This window comes from Pinus tabuliformis, chromosome X (genome assembly GCF_031772625.1).
Source record: "Pinus tabuliformis cultivar Carrire ecotype Pingquan chromosome X, CPIR1, whole genome shotgun sequence".
Lineage (NCBI taxonomy): Eukaryota > Viridiplantae > Streptophyta > Pinopsida > Pinales > Pinaceae > Pinus > Pinus tabuliformis.
In genome coordinates, this window is record NC_142308.1 from 1,297,606,547 (window position 1) to 1,297,613,314 (window position 6,768).

The 6,768-nt window shown below is 38.2% G+C and overlaps 1 pseudogene; it reads right to left on the reverse strand.

Moving 5' to 3' along the window:
- Positions 1-5,008, reverse strand: part of LOC149144802 (uncharacterized) — a 45,347-nt pseudogene extending 40,339 nt beyond the window's left edge.
- Between the last annotated feature and the right edge of the window lie 1,760 nt (positions 5,009-6,768).

Genomic DNA, 6,768 nt, shown 5'->3' on the forward strand with positions numbered 1-6,768 from the left:
AGGCACCTTCTATTACAACAAAATTCCACAAATACATGCAGCACATTATATACTAGGTTGGAGCACACATGCCAGATCTAGGCACCTTCTATTACAACAGCATTATACAAATCCATGTGGCATTAGATTCCAAACCACATAATGATTTGTAGGTGAGAATGCAACAATAAATAGACAGTAAGGCACATGCATGCATGTAAGCACCAACCATAAATAGAATAGGATAAGTTTATCGTTAGATTTTAGGTTAAAGATAAAGTGCTAAAGTTGGATGAGGCAATTCTATTTTTTTATCAGTTAGATAGTTAGATCTAGATATCTAAGAAATATATCTATTTTTATGAACCCTAGGTGTCACTTATAAGAGAGATCCAGATATCTAAGAAATATATCTATTTTTATGAATCATAGGTGTCACTTATAAGAGAGAGTGAGAGTGTGGATCTGTAATAGGGTTAGCTTCAGTTCTTACACAAAACCCTTTCAAGCAAATTTTCTACCAAATTTTTATTCAGCAATATAAGTTTACATTAGAAGAAGAATCTGTTTACAATGTGTTAGACAAATTCATAATGGTATCAGAGAGGTTTGCTGAAACCTTATAAAAATCATTTGAATAGATTTTTCTATCCTTGGTACTTCTAGTAATTGTGGAAGCTCCCAAAAAGTTCACCCCTTGCTTGGTAGTCCTCAACCTTCTTGTAACCCCACTATCCAAGCTTAAAATGACATACTTGATGCAATCGTAGCCAATGAGCTTCACTTCTTTAAGGATGTTAAAATTGAAGTTCAAGGCATGGAAAAAAAGATTCAACAAAAGTAGAAACAAGTATCACAAGATCGTATGTAGCATAATTCAATGAATTGGTGCATGACCTTGGCTTCTTTGGTAGGAAGGAAACCAAGATTACAATGCTCATATAACTGTACTAGATCAACAAATTCTTCATTGCTCGAATTATAAAATAACAAGATGGCTTTTGTTCAGTCCTTTGGAACAAGTTCTGTTACCTAGAGAAAAAAAAGATGCTTTTGTTTTTTATAATGTAAAAGGATTTTAAAAATATTATTTTTCAAAGCTATCCCTGGTCACCACTTGGTGACCAAGATCTAGAGAAAAAAAATGCTTTTGCTTTTTATAATGTAAAAATATTTTAAGAATAATATTTTTCAAAGCTATCCCTGGGCATCTCTGGGATCAGCTCCACATGAATTCTATCCTAGTTACTTAGCCCATATCGATAAGAAAGCCAGCTCAAGACCACAGTCAAAGGTGGAGTCAAACATATGAAACCCAGAAGTAATAGGACTCTTTGTCTTCCCTTTTTGTGGTTAATTAATAAATCCAACAGTTTTGTCTCTAGATCATAAAGTACAGAAAGTTGCTTGTATTCCATCTCAAGAAGGTTGTCTTTCAAAATTGAAGGTTAGAGTAACTAGAAGTACTCCAGTTAGTTTCATTCTCTGTATTTATTTCAACATGCCTTACAACTTCACCTTTTAATTTTAAGAATTAGATTCATGACTTAGGATTAATGACAAGATAAGATAGATGCTTTGTTTTACATTCTTTTAACTTAGATTTTGACTAGTCTTAAGCTCTCTCTTCACCTTTAGGAATTTTAAATTCAATTTCTCATAGTTCAATTTGTACATCATTAAGAATCAAAGAACAAAAACCCCCAAAACAATATAAAAAAACAAAACAACAAATAGGAAGGGTTAACTAAGCACATATAGTGCACTACACTTCATCAGCTTACAAGCCTCAGTTGATAATTCAAGCAAGCAATTTAGGACACTAAATTGGTGACCAAGACATGTTACCTACCCTTCACTTGTCATCAACTTATTTGTAAAGACATGGTACCTACCCTTCTCTTCTCTTGTCATCAACTCTTCTACTATTTATTGTACAATTACGCTAATTCCTTTATTTTTCTTAGTATAATTTTGTTTCACGATTTTACAATACCTAGGTCTATCTTTACCATCATTTTATTTGTAAAGACATGGTACCTACCCTTCCCTTGTCATCAACTTTTTTGCCATTTATTCTTAGTGTGTGATAAGCATATTAAACAGTTACGCTAATTCTTTATTTTGCTTAGTATAATTTTGTTTCACGATTTTAAAATACATAGGTCTATCTTTACCATCATTTTACTTGTAAAGACATGGTAGCTGCCTTCTCTTTTGCTTAGGATAAATTTGTTTCATGATTTTACAATACATAGGTCTATCTTTACCATCATTTTATCTGTAAAGACATGGTATCTACCCTTCTTTTGTCATCAAATTTTCTGCTATTTATTCTTAGTGTGTGATAGGCATATTGTACAGTTACGCTAATTCCTTTATTTTGCTTAGTATAATTTTGTTTCACGATTTTACAGTACATAGGTCTATCTTTACCATCATTTTATTTGTAAAGACATGGTACCTACCCTTCTCTTTTGCTTAGTATAATTTTGTTTCATGAGTTTACAATACATACGTCTATCTTTACCATCATTTTATTTGTAAAGACATGGTACCTACCCTTCTCTTGTCATCAACTTTCCGCTATTTTTTATTAGTATGTGATAGGCATATTGTACAGTTACACTAATTCCTTTATTTTGCTTAGTATAATTTTGTTTCACGATTTTACAATAGATAGGTCTATCTTTACCACCATAATTCCTTTATTTTGCTTAGTATAATTTTGTTTCATGATTTTACAATAGATAGGTCTATCTTTACCGCCATAATTCCTTTATTTTGCTTAGTATAATTTTGTTTCACAATTTTACAATACATAGGTCTATCTTTACCACCATACTTACGGGGTGATTTCCCAGTGGACAGGTTAAGGCATTGTTGATTCTACAATTTGCATTTTTTTATCATTTTAATACCACAAATCTAGCTAACACCAAGCCAAAAAGAAATTAAAAGAACTTGATTTTTTTTTGGTTCAATCTATGGGTTGAAGATTCTCTGAAAATTCCCCATTACATATTTTTTATTACTAGATTTGAACCACCAAATGGCTTCCCACTAATTGATAGAAGACACCAACATGCATCAGACATTTAATGCTACCTAGTTTTTACAAGTGCATAAGAGGATTAAACGTGGACTATTTCAATTCAACTCCTTACAGTTATTGGTTGCTGGCAGACAGCTTGATCATTCTGTCCGAAAACTGAAAGGCGAACCAGTGGCTCCTCGCTGTCCGAGTAAATTTACGTATCAGAGAAAATGATGACAGCAACTGTACAACTTTCATTTCATTCAACATTGTGCGCCTCTGTTTCTTCAAAGATTCTTCGTTGCTGTCAGCTTCTTTTGTCTTGTTTTTCTTCCAAAACTGCAGCTATACGTTGCAAAATCCAACCCTCTGCTATAATTGTGTCCTTCACTTGTTTGGCTTTCCAGCTCCCTCTAGCATGCCCCTTGGAGGCCGAGGAGGAGGGCTTTTGTACAATGCTTGTTCAGGTTTTGAAGAGCAGAGGCATCATCAAGGCTGGGTAATTAATGATGCAAGAAAATAGAGGAAATAATAACGACAGGTGCAAGAAATCAGTTTCAATGGATGCTCGTAAAGAATGAGCGAGCAAAGGAGGAGCGGGCAGAATTCGAGGAGATCTTGAGGATTAAGCCTTGCATCGACCTCAGTCAAGTTCCTCATGCAAGTTATGCCATGGGAGCTACAGGCTTTCCCCGTGACTCTACATTATAAATTTTAACAATATACATAAAACTTCTCAGAGATTCACATATTAACGATCCGACAAACATCATAAACATGATGATTTCACACTGCGAGTCTCTAGTACAAGATGAAAGAACAAAAGAGCATAAACACCAATTTTATGTGATGTCTGCAGATGTCACCACAACTTCCACAGATGGTAAATCGAATCTCCTCCAAACAACATTTGTTGAATCTCCTCCCTCTGTCGTTCCAACCAGAAACCACAGGTGTCCTAGGGCAACTGTTGGGGATAATTTCCAGGGGTGATTGCAAACCCAAAAGACCAGAGAACAATGCTCTGATACCGCTGTTGGGGATTTTTTTTTGTTAAAATCCCAAAAACAAAAGAACAACAGAGAGTGATACTCTGTTTTACAACACACAGGATCTTGCTGCAGACAGTATTTCAGCTTGCTGAAGATAGAGTTTCAGCAACAAATAAAAAAAACTTCTATTCGTTTACAACAAACCAACTGTTACAAAATGTCTTCCTCTCAACAGAGGGATTCACCAACACTGCTTTTACAAAAGAATATCTTCCTCACACAGAGGGATTCTCCAACTGCTGTTACAAAAACATCTTCCTCACATAGAGGGATTCACTAGAGATTATGCTGAAGAGCACCTTCCTCTTGATAGAGGGATTCACCAAACACTGTGCTTAAGAGCACCTTCCTCTTGACAGAGGGATTCACCAAAGACTGTGCTTAAGAGCACCTTCCTCTTGACAGAGGGATTCACCAAAGACTGTTATGCATTTCAATGCATGAGCTTTACACTCAAAAAATTACCACGTTGCTCCCCTGTTCTTTTCTACTTGCACTGCTGTGCATTTTACCACATTTCGCTTGCGCTGCTGCGCATTCCTTTTTTTTCATTCAACCACACTGCTCTCCTGTTCTATGTTCTGCCTTCGCACTGTTGTGCTTTCTCCTTACGCTATTCTTCATGCTGCTGCGTGTTCTCCTCTACTCTCCCATTCTCTCTCTCTCGTATACACAACTGTGTCTACACATACATAGTGCATTAGGGGTCATAACTGTCTACCAACCGCTTTAACTCACTGATGGAGTCTCTGCTGCAATCTGCTGCTCAGTGAACAAGATCTGATCTTCTCGGACATTCTGCTGTAATTCTTGAGTGTGGAAGCCCATAACTGATAAATGCTCTGCGGTCCTGCTTGGGCAGGTGGCGTGAAACATGGACAAAGTCCATGACTGATAAATGCTGATTTGTTTGAGGCAAGTCCTCTTTCCATTCGGCCATACTGCGTATTGAATGCAGTCACCTACTGTTGTACTGCTCCATGCTTTAACCGGCTTCGCGCCATTGAACAAATCTGCCCACCTTTGCCTCATTTGAATCATCAAAGGTTCATTCATGCATATGTTCTCTATCGGGTCCGCCTTTCGGGTCGTAGTGCATATCGCAGCTGGCCAATCCTCTGTTTCATCATATATTTGAAAATATACAAAAACATTACAAAACACAAAGATTTGCCTTTGGGCGGATTTCAGCGATTATGCAATTTGGCTTTGGAAACCCATCGGGTCCGGTACTCATCGCATAGCGCACATATATGATAATGTTGTGCACCCTTGGTTTCCCCGATTGCGATATGCCGATCGCAATCTGGGCCGATACCACCGATCCTTTGCTTTTCCATGTATTTTGTTATATAACGAAAAAGCACCAAAATACATTGAAAATGACCTGGGCGCGGACCTGAAATATTATGCAATAAAATGTTGAATACTTGTCGGGTTCGGCTCATTGCGTCGCAAACATATCTGTGCGAAAGGCCCTGCCCCTTTTGAAGGCGCCGATGCGAAACGCCGATGCGATATCAGCGATCGCTCATCGGCGAAGTCTTGCATTGCTTCCACTGCCTGTTTGCGCCGATCCGCCGATGCTCCGATGCGATATGACCTGCCGATGCGATATCGGCGATCGCTCATCGGCGGGGTCTCCTGTGTCGCTGCCTGCCTCCTCCGATGCTCCAATTCGCCGATACGGCGATTCGGCGATCACTGATCTTGTGCCCCGATCCTTGGTGAAGCGCCGATGAGATCTGGTCCATTGATCGGCCAGATCGAACGGCTGTCGCGAATTGAGCTGTGCTGCCGTCGCTGTCCCTGCACGGCAGTTGGAATTAATATTCCAACACTCCCCTTTCCTTTCATCGCTTTCACTGCTGTGCTCAGCCGCTCCAATCATGTAATATTCTCTTTCTTTTTGCTTCAGGCAAGATTTCCAATCTTTGCATCTCCAAGCTATCCTGCAACCTTTTCTTCTCTGCTTCTATGGCAGATTTAATTCCATAGCTCTCCCCTATAAGAAGATCTTTACTTAAAAAAATATAGTTCAGCAATAATGATAAAGAATTACAGGCTCCCCCTAACTGCATGCATCGTTTCCATTTGGCAGAGTCTTCAAAAGAAACTTAGATCGGCTGGAGAGCTTAGGGGACTTTCGGACTGTATTTCTTTTCTTCTCCATACTTGTGTAACTTTCTTCTTTTGCATGGGTCTAGCTTGTGTAAGATCCCATGTTAAGTTACAGTCACGTGCCATATGCCCAATGTTATGACACTTGAAGCATTCTACATTGTTCATGAATAAGAGTTCATGATTTCTTCTTGCAAAATTGTTTCTTGGAGATTGTCGGAGACTACAACATTTATCTCTATGAAATGCTCTACAGTCTTTTGCCATATGACCAAACTTTGAACAAGAATAACAATAACCAAAAAATGAACTTTGGTACCTGGGAGATGGAGGTTTCCTTGATGTATTTCTGAAGCCTTTCTGCCTTGAGATTCTTTGCTGATAACCATTTCCTCTCGCATCTTTGTCATCATCTACATTTCTTCTTGGGGCTGGTTTTCTACTTGGAGTAGGATTTCTTCTATTGCAACCTTGATTTTTCTCCTTGCTTTTGCTGGAGCTAGGAGCATCACAATTTCTTTCTGGCTTCTTCACATCTCCTTTGCTTAAAGCATTTTCATTCTTGTTTGAGGGTTCACT